Source organism: Mirounga leonina, unplaced genomic scaffold (genome assembly GCF_011800145.1).
Source record: "Mirounga leonina isolate KUSES-001 unplaced genomic scaffold, KU_Mleo_1.0 Mir_151, whole genome shotgun sequence".
In the NCBI taxonomy this organism is placed as follows: Eukaryota; Metazoa; Chordata; class Mammalia; order Carnivora; family Phocidae; genus Mirounga; species Mirounga leonina.
Genome location: NW_023270377.1, coordinates 68,455,366 through 68,482,691, shown reverse-complemented (window position 1 = coordinate 68,482,691; position 27,326 = coordinate 68,455,366).

Sequence of the window (27,326 nt, the reverse complement as noted above, 5' to 3'; positions counted from 1 at the left end):
CTTCCTTCTGAGATGATTTTTTCCTCTGTCACTGGCAGGCATCCAACGAAGCAGCAATTCCAGATGATATTAATCCTATTTCAATATGTGAAATTTTCTGTGCCACTCAGATAACTCAGTGCATGACCGAAGTCAGTGCGAAGGCTATTTTACTTCTAGTTTATCCTTACATCTAGGTTACAGTCTTTTGACATCTCAGTTGTACCCACAAGTCCTCCAGATCTTGCTCTCTAATGCTAGGAGGTTACCAGGAATACAGTTGAGTCTCTCAATAAGATCAAGCAGCTCAGAGCAGTAAGTGGCCTCTGGACTCACCTCTTTGGTTTAGAGTCTATTTTTGCCAGTAATTCCTTACTGTTTCATTAGCTCTTTTGTGCTTTTAGAAAGATGTTAGTTATAGTTCATCCAGATTTTTTTAAGTGCATATAAAAGATTTTAGAGTTATCAGTGGGAGGGTTGGTCTGAATTACCTAGTGCACCATTACCAGAAGTGCAAGTCCCTTTACAATGCTTGTTTACATTGAAATGAAAATAAATCTCTAGGTGGTTCTTTGCAGGAAAACAGAGACATAGACATAAAATTTTATTCTGTATTGAAAATTAAAAACAAGTCCCCATGGCTAATTTTTCTTTTTTTGCTGTTTCTTTGTTAGTTCAAATTAAGATCTATTCTGACTCAGAATGTCTCAGAGTAAATGTTTCCATGTAAACTGAAGGTTTTACAGGAATCTATGTATCTGATTAGTAGTTAACTCCTAAGGCAAAGCATTAGCGAGTATGTAGATGACCATGCTCTTCTGATAGAAATAAAACTTACAACACATGTTTAAAAATTAGAGGTAGATTTGAAACGTTCTTTGCTCTGAAACTTTTTTAAAGATGAAATAATGTTAAGTGTCAGAAAATAGCATTATAGTAATGAGATTATGTCTAATAAGAGAATTTAAAAGGTTAGTTTTTGTTTAAGGTGTAAAATTCGATTTTACATCTTCCATTTGACAGCAATCATCCATGTGCATTGTAACTAAAATGTCAAGGTCGTGATAAGCTACAATAAAATGATGTATTTAAATTTTTAAAATAAAAAAAAGTCACAATTTACTTTCTAACTTGTATAGGCATAGGAGCAATAAGTAAGAGTGAAGGAAATAGTGTGGTGTCTAAACGGGGTGTCTCTCAATTGGATAGGAGCCCCCAAATGTGGGTCATGATCAGATGGAAGCTGGTGGCACAGTAGGTGAAAGAATTCACCTGAGGCAGAACAAAGGAGAGAGAAAGTGTATTGAATACATGGTAAGGGAGCCTTGGGCAGGACAGCAGAGAGACTGTCTGCAAGGAGGCAGTGGCGGGGGGGGCTGCTTTTAAAGATGGAAGATGAGACGGTATGACCACATATGGAATTCTCCCTTTCCGGGCAACTGGGCCTGGCTGTAAGTAGCCCATTGGTTAGTTAGGACCTATGGATATGTTGACATGGGACCCATGATGAGCCTTTTCTACATTCCATTACTCAAGCCTATCTGCCTGAAAGCGGCCTCCACAAATGGTTCCTTACATGGTGTTTGAGAGAATCCTATTCGTTAGCTGTAGAGGGAGAGTATCTTTAAATATAGCTTCATCATTTACTACCAAGCCTTGTGCTCCTTTGTTCCCTCTCCTGGGTCACATGGTTACCGTATATTTAGATTTTCACAGTTTTTTTTTTAAGATTTTTAAATTTTTTTTTTTTGACAGAGAGAGACACAGCGAGCGAGGGAACATAAGCAGGGGGAGTGGGAGAGGGAGAAGCAGGCTCCCCGCTGAGCAGGGAGCCCGATGCGGGGCTCGAGCCCAGGACCTTGGGATCATGACCTGAGCCAAAGGCAGATGCTTAACGACTGAGCCACCCAGGCGCCCCTGATTTTCACAGTTTTATGCGACCACACCACCTATCTTCACTAGCAGAAGTGATTCTGTTGATGATCGTATAGGGCAGAGGCAAGTCAGTGAAAAGTATTGGGTATCGAGGGTTTCAGTATCGCTCGCTGCCTTGCTTGTGGTACTTTTGTACATTATATACTTATAATGGGGACCAGGGAGTAGAGAACCAACTTGAGCATACAAAGAAAAGATTAGCAAGGGATATTAATTTGACAAAAGCTTAGTTGGCAAATACTTAGGCATTAAGGAAATATTTACCATTTCAAACATTCTGAAACCCATTTATCCTTAAATAACAAAACATTTGCCTTTTTGGGTTTCTTTCTCCTTTTCTTTTGTTCAGAAAAAAATATCAAGTTAAAAACATTTTAATGCTCTATTACAGATAATAGGATTCCTGGGGAACTGAGGAGGGCTTCCAGAGCCAAGCACTCTGAACAGAGTAATCTGAATCTCTATAGGGAAAAAGCAGAAGATAATGGAGAAGGAGGTTTAAAGGAGGAGTTAGAGGAAAATACGTAGCAAACAGGAAGGAGAAATGTTTAAAAACAGCTGTGGGTGGTGCAGTAATTAGCAAAAGCATACAAAGGGCAAGAAGATTAGAGAAATTGGGGCAAGCAGATTTGTGTGTCATTTTTGCAGAAGGCTGGAGAGGAATAAAGAATAACAAAGGCAAACGCTTATGCCAGTGGGATCCTCAGGTGACCAGGTGACATATCCGTGATTACATCTACTTTTCCAGGATTACAAAGAGAGAAAGGACAGCATGGACTGTTACATAGACAAAAATTAGTGACTGATGGAAGTCAATAGATGTTCGATTACAGAATTTAGGACTTCATCACTACACTACTAACTGTAGGGAACAGCTACAGTCAGAGCGACGTATATGTTTTCTTTTCCTTTTTCTCCACTCTCCCCTCAGTTCTGTTGTTGAAGAGTATTGTGGAAAAGGTAAGAGACCAGGTATCCAAAGGGTGGGGTCTTGCCGTCCTTCAGTAGTTGAGTGGAATGTCAACCTCTGAATGGTAGTTTCCGTAGCTATAAAGTGGAAATAACAGCTACACTGTGACGAGATGTTTTTGTATAAGCTGAAATATTTTTGAAAATGCTTTGAAAAATATACAAAATGTAAAGTTTTATTTCATTAATGATTTATGAGAAGCAGTATGTTATTACTTAGAGTTTTAGAGATCTAAGTGTAAATCCTGGCACTCCCCTGTACACGTAGGTCTAGTTACTCAATTGCTCTGATAAGAAATATTCTTATTTATACAGTAGAGACACAGTAACTCCCCTCACCAGATTGTGAGAATTAAAGATGGCACTGCATGGGAAGAATTTGTTGCAGTTGCTGGCGCACAGTAGGTGATAAATGTGAGCTCCTTCCTTTACATAGTGACGTTAAAAATCTGTTCCTTGGCCATCAGTCGATTTGTGTGGATCCATTTCCTTACTCATTATATATACCTACTTCACTTGCACTATGATATAGCGTGTTTTTATGTTCCTCGTAGCTTATATGCCATGAAATAATGTCTGACTCTGCCAGTAAACGCTAGGCTGCTGAAGGATGTTCACTTTATATTCTCCATCATGTGTAAATCATAGGCAGTTTGTTAATAAATGTTCCCTATATTAGATGGGTGACCAATCAGGGTCTAAATGAAACTTCTGTGCCTGGTAGTATCTTCAGTTTGACTCTAAAGAATAGGTAACATCTCTACTACGTAATGAATGGTTATTTAGAAATGCAAACTTTTTTTATTTACCTACTTTCGGATTTTGTCCTCAGGCATGTACATGTACGCAGTGTCTTCAGTGGACAGAGTAAGGTACTGGGCATCTTTGTAGTGTTGCCGCTTTGAGTTTTTCCTCTCTAGATCCTCTTTTAAAGGGTTCACTTGATCGGGTCAGGCCTTCCCAGAATAATTGCTTTTGATTAACTTATTATTAATTAGGGGCCTTAATTACTTGTACAAAATCCCTTCATCTTTGCTGCATGACATAATCATGGGAGTTATATTCCTTCACTTTTGCCATATTTTTTTTTTTTTTTTGCTTAGAAGCAGTTACACATCCTGCCCACACTAAAGGGGAGGGGATAACACAAAGATATGACTAGCAGGGGGTGGGAATCATGGGGGCCATCCGAGAATTCTGCTTACCACAGTATTGATGTAATTTTGTATCTCCAATTGTAAATAATATTAACAAATAAGAACTCTTATGACTTGAATTCGAGTTTGTGAATGCATTGCATTTTGCATTAGAATTATTTAGACTGAATCTATTACCTTTTAGATTCAATATAGAACCCTGACCCAGAAGTAAAAAACAAAAAGCAATCAATCTAAAGAAAAATCCAGATGAATAGAAACATTTAGAATAAAACAAATGGTAGTGTTTGCCTTGTTGTTTATTTGGTTCATGCCTTTTTGGTTTATTTTAGAGAGCAGGAGATAAGAGTTTTTGAGGGACACCTGGGTGGCTCAGCCAAGCGGCTGCCTTCAGTCAGGTCATGATCCAAGGGTCCTGGGATGGAGCCCCTTGCTCAACAGGGAGCCTGCTTCTCCCTCTACCTGCCACTCCCCCTACTTGTGCTCTCTCTAGCAAATAAATAAATAAAATCTTTAAAAAAAAAGTTTTTGAAAAATTCCTGGTTTTGCTCTCTTGAAACTTAAATCTGGTGATCATTTTAATGGATAGTAATTTCGAATGATGTCAAACAGCAAAACAGAAGGGGAACTGGAATTGCACGTAGTATGGTGAACATTACTTTTATTGATGATCATAACCACCAAGAAAAGGAAATTGGGCACTTATACAATGCTTTTACTATGTGTTTAAGAAAATACTTTTATATAACTTTTTAAAATGAGTATTCAAAAATGGAATTGCAAAGGAAAACATGTGCCCACAGAAAAACTTGTACAAGAATGATCTTGGGAACATTATGCATAATAGATAAAAAGTGGAAAGATCCAAATACTTTTCCGTTGATGAATGCATAAATAAAATGTAGTATATACATACAATGGAATATTATGTGGCAATAAAGAGGAATGAGGGGCTGGTACATGTTACAACATGAATGAACCTTGAAGATATTATGCTAATTGAAAGAAATAACAAAACACCACATATTGTATGATTCCATTTATATGAAATGTCCAGATTAGGCAAATCCATGGAGACAGAAAAGTAGATTAGTGGTTGCCTAGGGCTGGTGAGGGGAGGAAGGTTGGCAGGGGAAGGAAATTAACAGCTAACAGGCACAGGGGTTTCTTTTGGGGGTGCTGAAAAGTAATTGTGGTGATGGTTGCACAACTCTGAACATACTTAAAGACTGTTGAATTGTACACTTTAAATGAATGGATTGTATGGTATGTGAATTACGTCTCAATAAAACCAAAAAGCATGGAATTGTATGGTGTTCTAGCATTTTGATGCAACTGATGTATTTACAGCTCTCCTTACCTCTCCTGAATTTGTTCTGAGCATTTTGTGTGACATGTTCCATCTGCTAAGGCATGCATATACAAAATTGAAAAGTGTAATTCTGTATTGATGAATTTTCAGTGAGAATGAGTGGAAGTATGTGAGAGCATAATTGTTGTCCAGGGCTTTTATCATATTTGGTCAAAAGCAGTATACAATCCTCTTGGATGAAAGTAAGAACAAAAGTACATTGTGTATTTGTTAAATACTTCAGTACCTATTTCTATTAAATTAAATTTATATATAAACTCTGATTACATGGATAAGATTTCAGGAACACCCCATATCACATGTTGTCAATTCAAAATTATAACCTTAACAATTTTAATTTACATTGTATATAATTTTCTTTTCTTACTACTGCTCGTTAGGAGCTTTTAATTTAATTTCTTTCTCTTCTAGTATAAGCATAGAAAGGCAAATAATAATATTTAATGACAATGTTGATGAAACAGAATGGGTTGAAGTCTTTCTTCTGACTAGATTCAGAGTAGAATCTTTAACACAGTCTGAATACTTACCTTCTGTTTGAAAAAGCTTTGTGGAATTTTCTTGGAGATTTTCTTAGAATGCCTCTGAAAATATACTGCTTTGCCCTTTAGCACTATTTGTTTATGGATCTCTGAGGAATTCATTAATATTCTATTTGCTGGTTTCATTCCCATTTTGCAGATTGAATTACTTAAACTGCATAGCTAACATGATTTGTCCAAAACTGAGTAGGCAGTGAAAGTGTTCAAACTTAAGCTTTCGGCCACAAATGAGTTTTTTCACTATAAATGAATATTTTAGTACATTAGGATACTTTATTTCAGGCAACAGAATTTTATTTAAACTTGCAATATTCGTAAAGCCAAACACAGGACCCTATCTGTTACTTTTAAAAAGTAAAAGTAGTAATCTTAAGAAATATGATTTATGGAGATAGTCTATTCATTAATAATTATTTTTAAGTGAATAATATCCTGACTCTATAAGAGTCTTTAATTTCTTCCCAATGCTATGACCTAATATGAGTGTATTGAGTGGTGTGTACATTCTTGATATCATAGATAGGTGCTAGAGAGACCCTAAGAGACCATCTAGTCTCTTGCCTTATCTCTGGGTAGATTAAATCTAAATTGCTTTAGAGATTGTTTTTTTCTATGGTAAAAAACATTGCTTAAGTGTTCATTTTTACAAACTGTATATAAAATAACCAAACCTCTTTATTCATTGTTTAGAGGAGACAAATACAGAGTGGCTCTCCAGCCTCCTTAAAATTCTAATTTATTATAATTAGTTTGTATTTAAAAGATATTTTTCTCTAAGGAGATGGAAGTTTTGTTTTTTTAACATTATGTGCCAATAATTCCTGTGACTGGAAGTCATTCTACCCTGTCAAAGTAGGTATGCTGTGTTACAAACATGATATAATAATAGTAGTAATAAAAACCAACTACTTTCCACTTGTTCCTAATTCCCTTGTTTCTCTGCATTGTTCCCCTCAGACATCTTGAGCCATGATTAATCAGATTCCCATATGACCTGCCAGTCAGGTGGAGGCTTGTATAGTTCAAATTGAAATGAGTACATTTCAGCCTTGGCCACCATAGGATCTTTCAAAGCCATATGCATATTTTAAAATTTAGTTCTTGGTCTTATTAAATCCGTAATCCAGTTTCTTTATGCAGGCACTGAACCAGTGAACAGTTGTTCAATAACAGTTACCTATTGGTCCCTACACCGACAACTCATTGTTACCTCTGTATGTCCTAATTAAAGCTTCTTGGAAGTGTCTATTGTGTTTTGAAGTGGATATTAATGATAAGTAAGAAGTTAATGAGGATGATTGTGAGGTTGACAAAATGTTTCTCTTTAACTTCCAATTTAGAGGAAAGAGAGGTGTGGACCTGGTAGTTTTGGTAGTGTGTTTCTCCCTCTGCTTAGCTATGTGTCCTTGTGGGAGCCCCGGTTGCTACTCTCATAATTTGCTCTTGCAAATTAGATGAGAACTACGATATCATGCATGCTATTGCTCATAGTGCCTCACTTGCCTTTTCAGGATCTCCTTACAACAGTTTATTTTTAACTACTTATATCCTGTTTCGTTTCTGAAGGGACCGAAACAATTTTTAAAATACTGGAACTAGGGGCGCCTGGGTGGCTCAGTTGGTTAAGCGACTGCTTTCGGCTCAGGTCATGATCCCGGAGTCCTGGGATTGAGTCCCACATCGGGCTTCCGGCTCGGCGGGGAGCCTGCTTCTCCTTCTGACCCTATCCCCTCTCATGCTGTTTCTCTCTCTCTCTCAAAAAAAAAAAAAAAAAAAAAATCCTGTAAAATACTGGAACTAAGTTTTCCAGAGGAAAACAGCCACTTAGTAAACCAATTTAAGAGAAATGGGAGTATCCTGCCCCCTCTCTCCCTGAAAAACCCCATGAAACACTGAAGTAAAGAACAAAATGTTTATCTTTGCTTATTTTGTGCTTACGCTCACTCATCTTTTTCTTTGGTGGCTTGGTGTTAGAATCGCATTTTTTTCTACAAGTATTTTAAGGGAGTATTTCCCACTATTTTTGTTCCTTCTGGATTCTTGCTTTACCTTTTTAAAGGCCATATGTTAAGTTGTGGTATAATATAATATTGTGATTATTGCATCCCATTAGAATGTAAAATCCAGCACTCCCTTTTCACATATTTGAATATAGAGTTAATCTTTGTTAATGGACAAAGATGATATAAAGTGGAGGAAAATATAAGTTACAAAACTAGTTGAAGAAGGCAGAGGCCAGGAAACTTGGAGTCCAGGTGGTAGTATGGAAGAAGCAGGAAACTCTTTGAACATATGATTGCATTATCTCTGTTGCAAAGTATTACAGAATTGGAGCAGTAATAAAAATTTGTTTTATCTGTACCTTATTTTTGTTTCAGTTTGTTTCCAGAGATGTTGATAAAACAGCATAATATTGTCAAATTATTGCTATATTGTAATGTGAATTTTTTAACATTGTTAACAGCTGCTGGTTTAGTAAGAGGCCTTGATATTTATGTAGAAATGTAAAGGCTGTATATTCCATTATTGTATGTGTTTTTGGTTAATAGATACTTATAACATTTTTTTTCAACCTACCAAGAAATTTTTTGAGGCAAAGGAACATGATCTTAAAGAGCATTTTTCAGTTAGATTTGCTTTATTGCACTAGTGAAATGTTAGGCTTCATTTAGGGAATATTTTTAATAGTGGCTGTGGCATGTTGGACATAGAAAAAGTAGAAACAAGATGCTCTGGGATTCTAACTCTGATTCTTCATTTTTGATCTTGCGTGTAGTACTCTTTTCTTAATAAAATACCCGAGAATTTTGGCTGTCTCTATGACTTAGTCCATTTGAGCTGCTGTAACAAAAATATCATAGACTGAGTGGTTTATAAGCAACACAATTTTATATCTCACAGTCCTGGAAGCTGGGAAGTCCAAGATCACAACACTGACAGAGAGTCAGTGTCTGGTGAAAGCCTGCTTCCTCGTTCATGGAGAGCTGTCTTTTTGCTACGGTCTTACCTGGCCATGGGGCACTGAGCTCTCGAGTATCTTTCATAAGGGCGCTAAATCCCATTCATGAGAGCTCCACCTTCATAAGCAAATGACCTCCCAAAGGCTCACCTCCAAATACCCTCACATGGAGGATTAGGTTGCAACATATGAATTTTGAGGGGACATAAACATTCAGTCTGTTGCAATGACTGTGTCACAAAAGTTAATATGAAGCAATAAACAGAATAGTTAAAACTTTTTTGCAGTTATTGACATAATACCTAAAAGTTACCTGGGCCAGCAAATAATCAGAGTAGCATTTGTGTTTAAATCTTGGTAAATTCTAATGTTTTACAAGGTAAAATTGGATATTTGATGTTTAATGAGTGAATCAATAGGAAAGCATTTTTAGAATTTGTATTCAGAGTTAATGATTCATACAGGAGCTATTATAGATTCCATTACAGTGACTTTGTGTAAATAAACTCCCCCTAGTATATTTAGAGACTATGATATCTCTCGCTAGGATAAATTAGATCATTTAGATTTGTAGTTCACTTTTGAAATAGCCTTTTCCTAAAATATTGCTCTTTTGAAATGTACAGTGTAGAACATTAAGGATTTTGAAAGAAAATGAAAATATAAATGGGAAACATTGACTTCTTTTTGTCTAAATTTAGTGGGGATTTTTTTTCTCCTTAGGTCTTTCTAATTTTTTAGGGGAGTAAGTTGATATAACATCAGAAAATTATATAGTTGTTTTTATAGGCAAAGTTAGGTCTGTTAGCTGACCTGTATTTCATATTCATGTGGTTTTATATTTACACATGGTTTTCTTAGTGGAAACATTTTTTTGCATGTGAGATTTTGAAGTTTTGGGAAACAGTCTAAGAAGAAGAGACAACACCAAAACATTGTATTTAATATTCTGACATTTATTTCACTTTAATGGATATACTACAATTAAATCTTGAAATCTATTCCTGGAAAAGTTTGTATGATGTTTCATATGCAAATTATTTCAGAAACTTAAGAATATATTTCCATAAGCCACATTGTAGGAGCATAACTGAAATCATCCCATGAAAGACAGGTTTAATCCCAAAACAGCAGCAGCTTTTGGTAAATGCTACTTAGAACGAGTACATTTTTCACTTAGAATTGATGATAAAGGAAATAGTCTTGCACTTCAACTTTTCAAAAGAGATTATTTTATTTATTTTATTGTATTTTTTTTAAAGATTTTATTTATTTGACAGAGAGAGACACAGCGAGAGAGGGAACACAAGCAGGGGGGAGTGGGAGAGGGAGAAGCAGGCTTCCTGCCGACCAGGGAGACCGATGCGGGGCTCAATCTCAGGACCCTGGGATCATGACCTGAGCTGAAGGGAGACCCTTAAGGGCTGAGCCACCCAGGTGCCCCTTATTTTATTGTATTTTACTTTACTTTCCAGTTCCATATATCTGATGACAAAGGTAGAAGATCAAATTTTAGCCTGGGCTATGGCATAGATAGAGTCGTGTTTTAAATGGAACCAGCTGTGGTGTTCTGTATTACTAAGTATGATATATATGTTCTAATCTTGGTTGAATCATTTTGTTTATGTAGTTAAATTCTGTGTATAAAGTGGCAATTATTTTCACAGAAAGTAGAGGAAATGGGGGAAAACAACATAGGTGAAGTCCTAGGAGAAAGGAAGCATGTTTGAATATTGGTTTCAACCTGCATGTTGGGTTCTAGTGATTCCAATTAAGGACTGAATATATCATAGTAGATACTTAATTCTCAAAGAAGGACCAAATCCTTATTTTTATTTTTGTGAATAAACTCCATTTTAGAATAAAAATTAAGGATTCTGCATATGCAAACTTTCACATTTAACACTGAGCCATAGAAAATTGGTTCATGTAATTTAAACAGTCAGGTTTGAGGTAGCTAGATAAAACTAGAAGGAACCCAGAGGCCTTTTTTGCAGTACAGTTTGTCTGTTGATGTGTCATGAACATCCAAATGCTTGCTTTTTCTTTGTTCCAATTCAGATCTTTCTGTGGAAAACCCTTAATATAGCCTTTGAAAAGCTACTTTGTTTATGAAAATTATTTTATTGAAATAACACTATTTGTGATTTTTCCCCCCTCATCTACAAATAAACATTTATGCTCTCAGGTATCTCAAATTGCAGGGTAAAAAAACCCCAAACAATAAACAGGGACAAGCATCATATACTTATGATATAGGCAGCTCTGAATTGAGATTAAAAAAAGCCGTGTTACCAACAGTAATTGGAAACAATGAAATATTTTTGAGAATATCAAAATTAACCTGAAGTTTTCTTATGACAGAATATTGTACCAAAGAAAATTTTAGAAGCTTTGAAATGATACTCTCTTTGTTAGAGTGCCAGTTCCTTTGGTATGTGTTTCCTTTTGTCACCTGGGGCAATTTTTCCAACACGTAACACATGTGATGTTTTTTTCTGCATTTGGAATAATCAGCTTTTCCCTGTGCTCATTAAAGGGAAAAAAAACTGCAGCCAAGGTATTAGCACAAAGCAAGGTATTAACAGTGCCCAATCTCTACCAAATACCAAGTTCCTTTGTCTATTACCTAATTAACATACTTTAATGAGTTCACCAAGTTTAATGAATACTTCATGTAAAACTCAGCACTTTCTACCTCTTAGATTAATCTGACACCTGATGTAACAGATCTGGCTAGATATTATGAATAATTCATGATCTAGTATTTCTCAAATAACAAATATTAAAGAATATGAAACATTTAATATGGAAGGAATTCTTAAAGATTTGCTATACACTTACTTGAACATAGTATAATTCTTTCCAGCATCTATTGAAATGCATGTTCTAGTTAATAATAGCTTGAAAGAAACAATGTAATTTATGTAAATGTATTTCTGTTCATGCTAATAATTTTTAAAATGCAATGAACCATTTAATAGTAAAACTCACTGCTTATAAGTTATATTCTATAAATAGACTTGGTTACTTCGACACTATTGGGTTGGTCTGCAAAGTGCTTTAGTTTTATGATGTGAATAATAAACATTTCTTTCATAAAAAATGACTTTTTGAATTGTTGAAGTTGGAAAGAATATTCATAACGATATTGGTAATTTTTATTAATTTGTACTGACATGTAGTTTGTATATTCATATCCATGTGAAGTATTTCATTTACCATTATATTTGAGGATATAATAGGTCTGAGAATTTTAAGCTCCGATCTTAAGGTAACATCTGGATGTTATAATCTCTTTCCCCCCATTTTCTTCATCCTACTGAAAAAAAAAAGAGGGACTGAGAAGTATGGATAAATTGTTTAATTTTATGATGTTATTTTTGCAAATATTAAAAATATTAGCGAGTATTATTATTGTGTTCAGGCTCTGTTCCAGGAGCTTGTGAAACAGATGAAAATCAACCTCTTTGTCCTCAAGGAGCTTAGACTCTAATAGGGAAGACAAGTTAACAAATAATTGCAACACAGTTTGACAAGACCTATGGAGGTTGTTAAATGTACAAACAATTATTTATTATTCAGCAACAAGAAGAAAGGTCTAATTTGACCTTGCACAAAGTGGAATATGAAGACATTGTGACATCCCTACTTACCTTTTCAGCCATATGTTCAATAAAATCTATAACCATATGCTAAAGTGGATTTTTTAACATGTCAAAATGTATTTATCACAATGTGTTGATATCAGTTACTTTGAGGAAAAAAACATATTCCAATAATACTGTCGTCATTCAAACCACTTTTGCTCTTCTTTTGAACTTGTATTTGAACTTGTATGGCAAACTATTTTGACTGTAGTAGCAGATTTTCATGCTTTGAGGGTAGATTTAGTTTTTAAAAAAGCCAAAAACTATCCAGAACAAAATGTGTCATATATAGTAGCTGACTAACAATGCAAAATTATTTTTGTTGTTGTTTAAAAATAGTAGAATAGAATAATAAAATACAATAAAAGATATGATAGTCAAACAAGAGTGTGACTATGAGGCAATGAGTCTAGTTTTCTTCTCTACTGGTAAACTGACTCACAAGGCAGTTTTGAAAAGGGTATTATCAACATATATTGCACTGTATCAGCATTGCTGATGTAAGTTGCTTTAATAATAGAAAATTTATAGTTGAGGTATGTATATGTTAGTTGACTAACAAATAGCTCTATTTACAAAGCTTTAAAATACTTCACTGATTAGAGTAAGGAGTGTCAGATTTTCATGAGCTCTGTTCTGGTCTGACTATATACCTGGACTTGAGCATTTAAGAGGAGGGCAGCCCCAGTTGAGGAGTATGCCACTAAGGAATGGGTGAAGAGATCAAGAAAATTTCGTTTTGGGAAGAGAGAATTTAGAAAGGATATGATAGCTGTTTGAAATTATCTGAAGGCCTTTCACATAGAGAATTAGGTTTATTTTGTGTGTCACAAGAGAACCATGTTAGGGCTTTGAGTGGTGATACAGAGGAAACAGCTCTTCCCTAAGAGGAATGGGTGGCTTCAGAAGCAATGAGTTCCTCATATTGGAGGTATTCAAGTAGAGAACACATGATCACTTGATTACACCGAGAAGGGAAGTGAAATATTAGATGATGGTGTTTTATCAACCCTGTGATTCTATCTTTGACAGCTGAAGATTTTCCTTTCCAAAATAGATTTTACTGGTGCAAGGAACTCATGACCTTCTTTATATATGTTTCAGTTCTCATATCTTGTTATAATACAGTCTTTTGGAACACATTACTTGATTTGTTTTTATCCACAGTGAATCTGGATATGTCTATTTTTTCCCTTTGTAGAGAAGTTTTTTTACGAAAGATTTCCAAATGGATTAATTTATCCTTGTTCCTGGTTCTCTACATCTAGTTTGTGCACAGAGAAACAGACTGCAGTTTCACCTTTCAATTTATTTCACTTTGAATGTTCTACAAGATGCCACCTTTCATTATTAAATGAAAGCATTGTGTTATGCTATCAAGTTCTAGCTTTTCATGCTTTATGCTACGAATTTTGTGTAGAAGGGCTTTTCCCCCTTTTGCATGAATTAGTTTATATCTGCTTCATGTTGAAGCTTGCCTTCTGTCAGTATTTGTGATAAATTAGCTTCTGAATATCACTTGGAATCCTTGATACAAGCTATATGACTATAAAACAATTTCCATTTTATCAGATGCAGCAATTTGGTTTTAACCCACTAGGTTGACTGTCCTTTTTTTTTTTTTTTTTTTTTTTTAAGAAACAAGCTAAATTCAATGTCTCTGCTACCAAGTTGCGATTATGGGACTGGGTAGGATTTACGGCCTTTGTAGACAGACATTTCCTATTCAGGAATACTAAAGGATGGATCCAAGTGCAAAGGCACTTGGTCTCTTTCACTTATTTGAGGTTATATATTTAAAAAATACAGATTGGTGTCTTTTTGGACTGCCCCTTTTCAAGTCTAAGGTCAATTTGGTAATTAAATGTGCTATGGTTGCTTTTGGTGCAATTAATTTGGCATGCAGGTACTGTTACATACAATGTGAATGTGAGCAACACACTTGGATTTAGAGATCATTTTATAATGATAAATACCTTTTATAGTATTAAATTAGTAATAAGAATATCAGAAGATCATATATATGTAAATATAGGTTGATATTTTAAAATATGATTAAACCTCACTATTCATCTAGAGGAGGCAGAGGAAAATATGTTACTCTTATTTTTATTTTAAAGATGAGGCAACTGAACATAATAATAATAATAAAAAAGATGAGGCGACAGATGCTCACTGCTGCTGTCACTGTAAAATAGTAGTGTGGTGAGTCATCATTTAGATTACCAACCCAGGCCTCCAGCTGGGTGGGTGGCCCAGTGAAACTGACTAGACTCATTCTGAAGCCATGGTCTGATGTATTCTCCACAGGCTGGCGAAAACCATGACCTCTTTTTCACGGATATAAGTGCAGGGTCTGGAGTCAAATGGTCTGAGTTAAGATCCTGGTTTTACTGCTTACTGGCTGTGGGTGTTTTGCTGTCTCTCTGATCCTCAGTTTTTGTATCCATAAATCTGTTGTAATAATTGTTAGGTTGTGGTGAGGATTAAATGAATTAATACATATAAAGTGTAACAGTGCCTGGCACACAGTAGTAAATGGTATTATTTACTATTTCATACTCTAGGGTCTTTCACAATATCTAGTTGTCCAAAAAACAGCCTTCTAAGTTGCTACTATTTAGAGACCTCCCTAGTTCCCTCCCTACCAGTTTCCTCCCTTCCTCCCTCCCCTCTCTTCTTCCTTCCCTTCCTTCCTTATTTTTTTTCTTATTTTTCCTTCTTTCCTTACTTCCACAAGCATTCATTGAGCATTTACTCTACTTAGGCATTGAATATGAGGGGAAAAAATTTTTCCTTACCCTGTCTGTTAGAGTGAACAGTTTGCTGGTGTAGACAGCAACTTGCTTTGAGTTATTCAGCACTTCCAAAATGAATGAGGCAAGGGTATTGCAATCTTTGATCCCCCAACTCTTCCTATCTTTCAAGTTTTGAGTCCTTTCTGCTCTTGGCTAGATTTTGTCTTATGTCCACATAATTTACCCCATCGCTATCCCCATTAACCTGCTTTTAGATAATAATTAAGGTCTCAAGACTAATTCTGTCTACAGGGTTTTTACAGTCTGGTCCAACCCAATTTCTCTTCCTTAGTTTTCCAAAAATTGTTTATTTTTCTTGAGCATGTTTGTGTCCATGCCTTTGCTCACATAGTTCCTTCTACTTGAGTATAGCATTTCCTGTAGTCAGGACATTAAATTCTCCAGAGTCCACTCTTCTGTAAAGCTTTCTCAGACCATGCTAAGTCTAAGATATCTTTTCTTCCTCTGGGAGTCTGTTGTATTCGCCTGAATCTCCTTATGGTCCTTGCTGAGTATCCTTTGAATGCAGGAACCATTTTGATAATTCTTTGTATCCTTCCTCCCAGCATTTGATACTGAAGAGGTACAATGATAATAAATCTTCAGTAAATATCAGTTGATTCTATTTGTTGACACAGGGGCAGTTTCTTTATTTTACATACCTCAATGTAAATGTAAATGTAAAATATAATGTAAATTTAAAAATCATCTGAAAATAACTGAACTATGTGAAACTTTTTCATTGCATTTCAGAGTTTAGGGAAATTTTAGCTTTTAAAATATAACCATAGTGCTAGGTACTGGGTGGCAGGACATGTAGATAGATAAAAATGGTCTCTGATCTCAAGGTACTTGCAATTCAGAAAGGGAAAAAAAAAGCATAAATCAAGGCAGAAGGTAATAAGCTCTAAAGTGGTAATGTGTTTTGGTGGTGTGGGACTATTTAATTTTGGTTGTGTGAATTAGAGAATGCTTCATCAGTTAAGCTGAACCAAACTTTGACTCCAGAAAGGAATTTGGTAGAAAGAGAATGGGAGCGTGGACAAACTGTCATGAGCAGAAGATAGGGTAGTTGGTGGGATGTGCTGAGAAGGGAGGCAGCTGATGTAGTTTGGAATTAGTTCATTAAAGACTTGATGCTTTTGAGAAGTGAAAATAACATGGGTCAAACTGTTTAAATAGGATAGCCCTGGTGGCCTCTTTAGAGATAAATGAGATTTGAATTATTTGAAAAGGAAACTTTAATTTTATAATAAGTTTTTCTGCTTTATGCATTTTTAGAAATGTGAGAAAAATCTGAAGAGTGCCTTTCAAAATTCAATGTTGATAAAAACCCAGAATCTAATAAGAAATGAAGTAACAAATGTCCACTCCCCTCACTTGTTCTGATTAGAGACAGCACTCTTTCTGATTCACTGAGTTCTTTCTTTGCCTTATTGATTTTCTGTATCATCTTTCACTTTGAGGTGTGTTAGAAGTATGGAAACATTTTATGATTTATTACTTAGCTTTTTGCCTACAGAATTGTGTCATTTCAAGATGATATATAAAGAAGCAGTTCACAATTCAACAAAGTCAAGTGCGGCACTAACAATTGAAGTTAATAGGCATTAACTTCAACAATCCAAATTGTTGATCTACCTCTCAGTCAGAATTAAATTCTAATGCTGAATTATACCAAAGGAATATGTAATTTTATACTTCTTTAAGTATAAAGAATGCTGTGAAGGGATTTTTCACTTAAATGTAGTTATTTTGGTTATTTTAAAAATATGTGCTCAGAGGTACAAGGTAAAGGAAAACATCTTGGGATGGCGCAGTTCAGGAAATGAGGGCAGTTATTTTAGGTCATCAAAAAAAAAAAAAAAGGCAAAGCACTGTGGAGTTATCTGTCTCAGGCCAATGCTTCTATCATCTGGGTGTGTTAGTGTAGTGTTATTGCACTGAGAAACTGCCTTGGGCAGGGAGCTGAGGAATGGACTGTATACTAATTATACACTAAACTGCCCAGGTAACGTGGAGGAGCCATGGAATGATTAAGAATGGAATTTGCACCATGGAAGTAGCTATAGCATTCCTGGATGGATGTCGAAAGAGTCTGAGGTTCTATCTGGACTCTTCTTAACTCACTGTACCACCCTGAGATTTTAGTTTTCTGTCTTTAAAATAAAGCACACCATCTATTGCCTTGATTTCAGCCGATAATGGATTTATTGTGAAGGTCAGTTTCCTCAGGTCAGTGTACTTTGAAATATTTGATAGATATACACTAGTGAAATTATATTCACTCTTTTGAATATTGGTAGTACTTAAAAAAAAAGAGAGAAATTAGCATATATTTTGAATAAATGGGTGGACTTGGAGGGGGGAAGAGAAGAAACTTTTTGTCAAAATTATATAAAAGGTGAAACTTGGTAAGATTTTCCTAGTAGCAATGAAGACCATCTACTTTGACAGATTAAATAAAGCAACTTTGCTTCTATATTTCATTCAAATGCCACACAAAAAATTTTAAAACTTGCCTTGAAACGTGAGAATCTTGGATATAAAGTATTTAGGTAGTAATGCATTTAAAAAAAATGAGGATTAGAAGTTCATTGTTTACCAGGTATGTTTGAAAAAATAGAATCTATATTTTAAAATAGATAAATTTCAACAAAATGATCACATTTATTATCAGCTGAAATGGTTAAAAAACATTAACTGGATAAATATTTATTCAGTGTTTCCTAAAGAGGCAGTGTGGTGTACTGAAGGAATGCGGAATGTGGCAGGTCTGAATTAAGGGGGTGTGAATTTGAAAACCAGATTTAATATTCCTGGATGTGAGATTTTAGGAAAATATCTTAACATCTCTGAAACTTAGTGTCCTTATCTGTAAAATGGGATAAAAATTCCTTCCTACTTCACAGAATTGTGGATTATGCATAGCTCATTTAAAGTGCCTGGTACCTGGTAGGTACAAAATGAGCAATGTCTTATAATAGATATTTGATAGATGGTAAATATTATAAATATTTTTGTTGTTGCTGCTGCTAAGCATTGTACTAGTAGTTGAGAATAAACATGTTTCTGTACCAAAGGGAAAGGATTTCCTTTCCTTTTTGAATACACTGTTCTAATGAAAGGGGAGATATCCCATTGATCACCTAAAATTATATCACAAAATGTTTTAATTCTCATAATATGATTGAACATAGCATTGTGGTCAAGAGAAGAAATATATACATAGCCTGTTTATATATACCTTAATTTGAAAAGAAAATAGTCTTCCTCCCCTCTTTTCAACCCCGCTCTTTTCTACAGATATGTAAATGATTTTGTTGAGCACCTACTCCACATGAGCTGGACACAGGGTTCTGTCCTGGGGGTATAGCAGTGAACGAGACAAAAATGGCTCCTGCTAGGAAACAACCTATTCTAATGAGACAAATAGATGTAAAGAACTAGGGGAACTAATTTTGTTAAGTTAACTCAAACTGTAAAAAAAGAAACCAAACACCTGTCAGCATGACATTTCTCAAAATGGGCAAACATCTAGTACTTGTTTCTCCTTCCAAGTTATAGCAGCTTACTGGGACTTTTAATAAGAAGTTCTTAACACAGCAGACCTATCCCACTTCAATGATCTTAAGAAAATAAAATCCATTTCAAGATTGGAATGGTGGAGTTGCAATCGGACCAGCTTACTGTAGCTGTAATTAACTCTGCATGACAGTGCCCTGTAAGGACCAGAGCCTGTATTATGTGATGAGGGAGTAACTCCCACTTGCCCACTCACTTAATTGTGCCTTTGAGCCCTTCTTGAAACCTCATGAATTTCCTCTTATTCTATTTTTAGATTTGATTTTCTTTACCATATGCCAAAGATGACCGTCATCGTGGTGAATATCTTTCTGACAGAAGGAAGCACACCTAAGGCCGGGCCACACAGTGTATGCCCAATTTAGAGGGCTCTGAATAGCAAATAGCACAAACATGGCACCCAAAGTTTCCCAAGACCCTTGTTTCGCTCTGGTAGCTTTTTTCAAATAATTTTTCCAAAAATAAAAGAAAATCTGCTTCATTGCAGTTTGTTTTTATATATATATATTTTTTAAGAACATCTTTTTTTTTTTTTTTTTAAAGATTTTATTTATTTATTTGACAGAGACAGAGACAGCGAGAGCGAGAGCAGGAACACAAGCAGGGGGAGAGGGAGAGGGAGAAGCAGGCTTCCCGTGGAGCCGGGAGCCCGATGTGGGACTCGATCCCAGGACCCTGGGATCATGACCTGAGCTGAAGGCAGTCGCTTAACCAACTGAGCCACCGAGGCACCCCAAGAACATCTTTTTAAAAGATTTTATTTATTCACTTGAGACACAGAAGTACAGAGAGAGAGAGAGCATGAGCAGGGAGAGAGGCAGAGGGAGAGGGAGAAGCAGGCTCCCTGCTGAGCCAGGAGCCTGATGTGGGGCTCGATCCCAGGACCCTGGGATCATGACCTGAGCCGAAGGCAGACGCTTAACGACTGAGCCACCCAGGCGCCCCTAAGGGACCAGATTTAATAAATTTAACAACACTGTATCATCAAGGACATTCTTTTTTTTTTTTTTTTAAGATTTAATTTATTTATTTGAGAGAGAGAGAATGAGAGGGAGGAGGGTCAGAGGGAGAAGCAGACTCCCTGCCGAGCAAGGAGCCCGATGCGGGACTCGATCCCGGGACTCCAGGATCATGACCTGAGCCGAAGGCAGTCGCTTAACCAACTGAGCCACCCAAGTGCCCTAAAGATTTTATTTATTCATTTATTTGAGAGAGAGAGAGAGAGCACATGAGAGGGGGGAGGGTCAGAGGGAGAAGCAGACTCCCTGCCGAGCAGGGAGCCCAATGCGGGACTCGATCCAGGGACTCCAGGATCGTGACCTGAGCCGAAGGCAGTCGCTTAACCAACTGAGCCACCCAGGTACCCCTGTTTTTACATTTTATTTAGAAGACAGTTAAAAGATTTAAAAAACTAAGATGTAAGGAGTGCCTGGCTGGCTGGGTTGGTAGAGCATACAATTCCTAATCTCAGGGTCTTGAGTTGAAGCACGACTTTGGGCATGGAGCTTACTTAAACAACAACAACAACAACAAACCCAAAAAACCAAAAAACAAAACTAAGATATAAAAGTAAAGAAATCATAATATATGCTACACTTGTTAGCCATGTGACTTTAGGCAAGGTTCTTAACCTCTTAAGCTCTCCCTTTTCCTCATCTGTAAAATAGAAGGACTCACCTAGATCTTTTCTAAGCTCCTTCTTAAGTCTCAAAGAATTTTATATTTTTGTAATTCCATGAACTCTTTCTTTCTTACCTTTTCTTTTACATTTCTTCATTTTATTTATTTAAATATAAAATGGTTATTTTTCTGCTCCAATTCACTTTTACTAAAAAATCATGAAAAATGTGTAAAGCATATACGGTTCATTTAAAAGATTTATTTTGAAATAAACACCACATATCTGGCTTTGCTCTTCCATACTTTTTTTTTTTTATTCTTCTGTCACAATTATTTGAGTCCCTCAATGAAATAATGTATTTTTTTGAATTTTTATTCAAAATTAGGATTCTGTTTTTGGATTATACAGTCTGGGAAAGTACCCTTTGTGTTAAACCTCTAGACTAGAACCTGAAGGCCAGAGATCATGGACAGGTTTCAAAGGCTCCATGAATTACTTGAAATTGTAGGTATAACACTCAGTGCATGTGCCTTGTATACTTATATGGGCAGAGAGCTATCATCAGATTATCAAAAGAGCCTATAATCCCCCCAGATTTAAGAACTACTTACTGCTCCAGGTAGATCAGCAAACAGTATTACTTTGAGAAACTCCTGGTAGCATTTATAACACAACCATGGGATCAGGGTGGATAGGAATGATCAGCATATGTCCCTTTTGAGAAGAATATAGGTTCTGTCATGGACCACAGATGCAAATGCTGAAATGTCATTTAAAATAAAATAAAGGTAATTCATTGCCTTTTTTGTTATTCTTTTGTTGGTGTTTGTGTGTCAAACTTCTCCTTTTTTCCCCTTACTTTCTCATTCATGTATGTAGTAACATTTGATTATCTTTGCTAAATAAGAAACTCACTTGGTAGCCAATTTTCTTTTTTTTTTTTTTGAGAGAGAGAGAGAGAGCAAGAGTAGGGGAGGGGCAGAGGGGAAGGGAGAGAGAATCCTAAGCAAGTTCCACAGCCAGTGCAGAGCCCAGTGTGGGGCTCGATTTCACAACCCTGAGATCATGACCTGATCTGAAACCAAGAGTTGGATGGATGCTCAACTGAGTGATCGACCCAGGTGCCCTCTTTGTAGCCAGTTTTTGATTTTTTTTTTTTAAAGATTTTATTTATTTGACAGAGAGAGACACAGCGAGCGAGGGAACACAAGCAGGGGGAATGGGAGAGGGGAAAGCAGGCTTCCCGCTGAGCAGGGAGCCCGATGCGGGGCTCGATCCCAGGACCCTGGGATCATGATCTGAGCCGAAGGCAGACGCTTAACGACTGAGCCACCCAGGCGCCCCCCAGTTTTTGATTTTAATTTTAACACTTTTAATACTCTTGTAAAAGTTATAGATTCTAGAGGCTAAGACATTTAAGTTTTGAGAATCACAGTGAAATAAATTGAGTGTGAGTAAGTATTACAAAATAGAATGATCTGTCCCTGTACTTTGGAGAGTTTAATTATATATAAGTACTGGGCTGGGGCTGGGCCCTAGGGCCAAAAAAACTCTAAAAAACACACAAGCAAAAAAATGATCTTGAAATATGATGTCAGATATGTTGAAAAATACTGACATCAGAAATTGACCTTAATTCAGAATTTCTGGGGATTACTTTTACCTTGAGTTGCTTCAGAAAAAATATTCAGATATGTTTGGAAAATGCTGGGCTACCATGTTCTTGCACTGATGTTTGTAGTTCTATGTAAATGGTGCCTTCTGGAGTTGTGCTGTGTGGTAACCATGGGTAAATGCCATATACATCTCTTTTAGTCTATTTAAGGCTCTGAGAAACCCTGCAGTAACAGTTTTAATTTTGTTTATTGATTACACAACTTAAAAAATTTGTATCTGGTGAGGCTAGTGTTCTGCAGAACACCAGACAATTACTACAACTGGATTTACCAGACAATTTATTTTTGATGTATAGAATGCTATATACCTTGAATTGTTCAGTTCAGTTTAATGGATTGGGCAAATTTTCCCTAGGCAATTTTCCCAGAATTACCATAAATTTTTGGTCAAATAGTGATAGGTAACATTGATCAAGCACTTATTATGTATAAGTCACAATCCTAGTTATGTGAAAGGTGCTTTTGCTATTTTTATTTTATATATGAGAAAACTCATACATAGAGAAATCAGATGACTTGACAAGATTTGGCACAGTTAACCAATGGTAGAGGCAGAAATGAACCTGGATGGTTTCACTATTATACATGGAACATAATCTATTTGTTTTCCCCCCAAGTCTCTAATTCTTACCATGGCAATACAGTGCTACTTTTAGAAGAGGTCATGGATGCAGGGTGGGCAAAGGGTATGTCCTGAAATAACAGTCTTCCTTTTCTCCATTTGCCTTACTCATGGCATTTCTCAATTTCCAAAGGCTTCGATGAGAGGACTTTTTTACTCATTATCTTCAGCCATCTCATTTTCTTGCTTTTCTCTTTTTTTTACTGTACACTTTAAAATAATAGCTTTAGACAAATTCATCTTTCCTTATAACCTGACTTCCTTTAGGCCCAGCTGAATTCCTTCAAGGACCCAGTCAGGATGATTGGTTTGGATAATGAATGGGGGGTGGTGGTTTGGGAAATGACTGTATATAAAATGGGAAGGGAGCATTGCATTCAAGCTCTAAATACCTCCAAAGAGATGGAGAAATTGCTTTACCTCCTTAGAACCTTGCTCATTTTTGCCATTTATAGAGAGGAAGTACTGGAGTATATGCAACATGACGCTCATCAGTTCTCCTCAGATGTGACAAATTGTTTTTATTAATGCCAAAATGAAGGATTATACAGACATTTCAAAAATTTTACTGAATTATAATGTACACACAATAAAAGTGTATGGATCTTAAGTGTGCAATAAGTGAATGTTCACATATACATATACCTGTTTAACCACCACTCTGATCTACAACTTTTCCAAAACTTCAGAAGGATTCCTCATGCCCCTTCCCAGTCATTGCCCTCTCTTACACAGAGGTAAATGTCCAACACCATAGATTAGTTTTACCTGTTCCTGAGCTTTATATACATTGAAATTATTCAGTATGAACTTTTTAGTGTCTGACTCTTCTTTTTTTTTTTTTTTAAAGATTTTATTTATTTATTTATTTGAGAGAGAGAGAGAAACAGCATGAGAGGGGAGAGGGTCAGAGGGAGAAGCAGGCTCCCCGCTGAGCCGGGAGCCCGATGTGGGACTCGATCCCAGGACCCTGGGATCATGACCTGAGCTGAAGGCAGTCGCTTAACCAACTGAGCCACCCAGGCACCCCTAGTGTCTGACTCTTCTTGATTATCATTATATCTGTGAGATTCATGCATGGTCTTGCATGTAGCAATATTTCATTCTTTTTCTATGTAGCATTCCATTATATGAACATATACTACAGTTTACTTATTTATCCATTTTACTATTGATGGATATTGGATTATTTCAATTTTTGTCTATTATGAATAAAACTGCTATGAACATTCTTACATATATTTTTGTAGACATGAACTCCTCTCTCTTGGGTATATAACTAGGAGTGAAATTGTTGGGTTGTAGGATACAATTACACAATCATTGAGGGCAAGGACTCGGCCTCTACTTTTACTTTTTATACCCTTCCCAGCACTAAGCACACTAAGTGTTTTTTGCTCAAGAGTTTTTCAAAGTGGTTTTTATTCCCACCAATAATATGTGAGAGTTCTAGTTGCTCCACATACTTAATAACTTTTGGTATTGTCAGTCTTAAATTTTAGTCATTCTGGTGATTGTTTAGTGATATAGGTATTTTATGCACAGTGAGGAATTCGAGACTTGTGTCTTCAGTTTGTTTTTCAGTTAAACAAATATCTGTTTTGAGCTTATGTTCAAGGTGCCCAAATGTACTTAGAGCAAGCTTATAGTCTAAAGTAAATCATGTTTTGCTTGATGGAGCATAAAATTGCTTATTTTGTAAAGATTTACTAATACTTGCTAAGCACTTAGTGTGCTTAGTGCTGGGAAGGGTATAAAAAGTAAAAGTAGAGGCCCAGTCCTTGCCCTCAATGATTGTGTAATTGTAGGAAAATAAAAACAATGCACCTAAAATGAAATATCCAAAATGACATGATAGCATCTAAATGCTAAATTGTATGTGATAGACTGTAAGTAGTATGGGAAGAAGGAATTGAAGGTGTTCCTTTGGTTACCATTAGAAGCTCTCTTCTTCAGCTTCACATATTGAATCAATCATTCAGTGCTATCAGTTTTACTTTCTAAATATCTGGAGTCTATTTGCTTCTTACGCTGCAACGGCAAGTCAACATTTTTTATTTGTTTGTTTGTATGTAGTATATTAAAACTGCCTTGTAGGGCGCCTGGGTCGCTCAGTTGGTTAATTGTCTGCCTTTGGTTCAGGTCATGATCCCAGGGTCCTGGGATCAAGTCTCTCATGGGGCTCCCTGCTCAGCGGGGAGTCTGCTTCTCCCTCTGTCCCTCCACCGCTCTCCCCTGCTTGTATGTGCTCTCTCTATCTCTCTTGCAAAAATAAACTAAATAAAATCTTAAAAAAATAAAACCGCCTTGTAAGTGGAGACGTCTCTCAGCTTTCATTTTTAGTCCTCTTTTATCCATTCTTTTATCAGAATGTACTTCCTATAGGCTAGGTCTCATCACTTAAAGTTGTGCTCCTACTTAAAATTTTTAATTGTTTCTCATTGTTTTGGGGCAAAATCATAAGTCTTTAGCATGTCACCTAAGACTTTATTATACTCTAGCCACGGTCAATATTTCCAGCTTCATATTTTGCCACCTTTCACAGGTATACATACAATTTTCCATACACCCTGAATTACTTCCATTTTTCTGAACCCACTGTGACATTTCATACTTTTGCATTTGGTATTTCCCTTTGTATTTCTCCTCATTAAAGACTTCGAAGAAGGTTTACTTCTTTAGGAAGCCATTTCTGATCTACCATTTATGTCTGTGCTCCATTACTCAGAATGCTGTGCATTCTGCTCACAGTGTATTGTGATTGTTGGTTCATTTATTCATTTTCTCTGTTAGACTGTGACCTTCTTGAGGACAGAGCTGTTGTCATTCATAAACAGATGGTCAATAAATGTGTAGATTAGCTGGAATTTTAGCTACTCACCATATAAGATTTTTATAGATGAACAGGATGGGATAATGTATTTCTAAGAGGTGGAACATATAGCAAAAGCATGGAGGTGGAAATTAACATTGTGTGTATGGAGAATAGGAGAAATTAGTAGAAGGGTGTTCAGAAGGGTGACCTCTGTTGCAAATAATTTACTAGAGTGGATAGTTTATGTTGAAGAATACAGGAATAGAGACTAAACAAGTGGAATGAGGTCTGGTTATGGAGGGCCTTGAGAATCTGATAGAGATGGTTAGGGTTGATATGGATAACAAGAGGTTGTCATTACAGGTTTTCAAATAAGGGAATGTGATGAAAGCAAGCTTAAAGACATATTATTTTAACAACAATCTGCAGAGTGGATTTTAGAGGAGGGATTAGAGTTAATGAGATGAAATAGAAGGCTTTCAAGATAAGAAGGGTGAGATGAGAATTTAGACAATGGTATCTGCTGTGTGGATACATATGAAGAGATAGATACACATAATATTTTAAAGCATGCATTGATCTGACTTAGCAATAGACTGGTACATGACTTCATTTTTTAAAACCCTCCTCAGTTCAGTAAGAAGCCAGGGGAATTGGCTTTCCCAGTTTTACTTAAAGAATATCAAATTGCAGCCTTCTCTCTCCTTGATCTTCTGTGAAGTTGATGGCACTTACTTCAAATCCTTATTATCATTTACTATCCACCCAAATCCATTTATAACTGTCATAGAGAACAAAACAGACTCACAGACTTCCTTTCCCTGCAGTTGGCTGCTAACATTCATGCTCATGACTCATATAATTCCTCATTGTCAGCACTTCACATCAGCCATGCACTGTTAAAGACTTAATCATCGTGTGGCATAAATTCACCTAGGATTAGAGGCTCACAGAATTCTGAAACCAGAAAGTACTACATATATAGTTCATATTCATTTTGGAGATGAGAATCTGAAGCCAGAAATATTAAGTGACTTATCTAGCATAACATAGCTAGTTAGTTGTAAGTCTTCTGAATTTTAGTCCAGTATGCTTTCCACTAATTATATCATAATACATCTTGCAATCCTGAATTTCTGTGTAACAAAATATGATTCACTTTTTCTTAGATCAAAAACTCAGCAACTGCTCTTTGTAGTCCTGTACTCACTGAACAATGTCCTTGTCTACCAGGATTCCTATCTTCAGAAGCTTCTTTACTCCATTAAACCCCTTCTTACTACATATGACTGCTTGTTTGGTCTGTAGGACATTTATAGCTATTTTAATGCTTTTCTTAATAATATACTAAGCTTTCTCATCTTTTTTTATTTTTTGATGTGATCACTATGGCTCCTTTTTCTTCCTCTCAATTTCTGTGTTTCTGTTCCTAGAATGCAGACCTAATGAGAAAAAAATTCATACAATTATGGTGACATGAACCACTACAATTTTATGCTCTTGGTTCTTAGAATTGTCATACTTCCCTATCTCTACCTTAAGCTAATACTTCTATTTTTCCCTACTTTTTATTAAACTATAGTGTACATAAAGAAAAATGTACCTTTGACTTTTGAGAAAAAGAAGACCTTCAGGAACAATCAGAT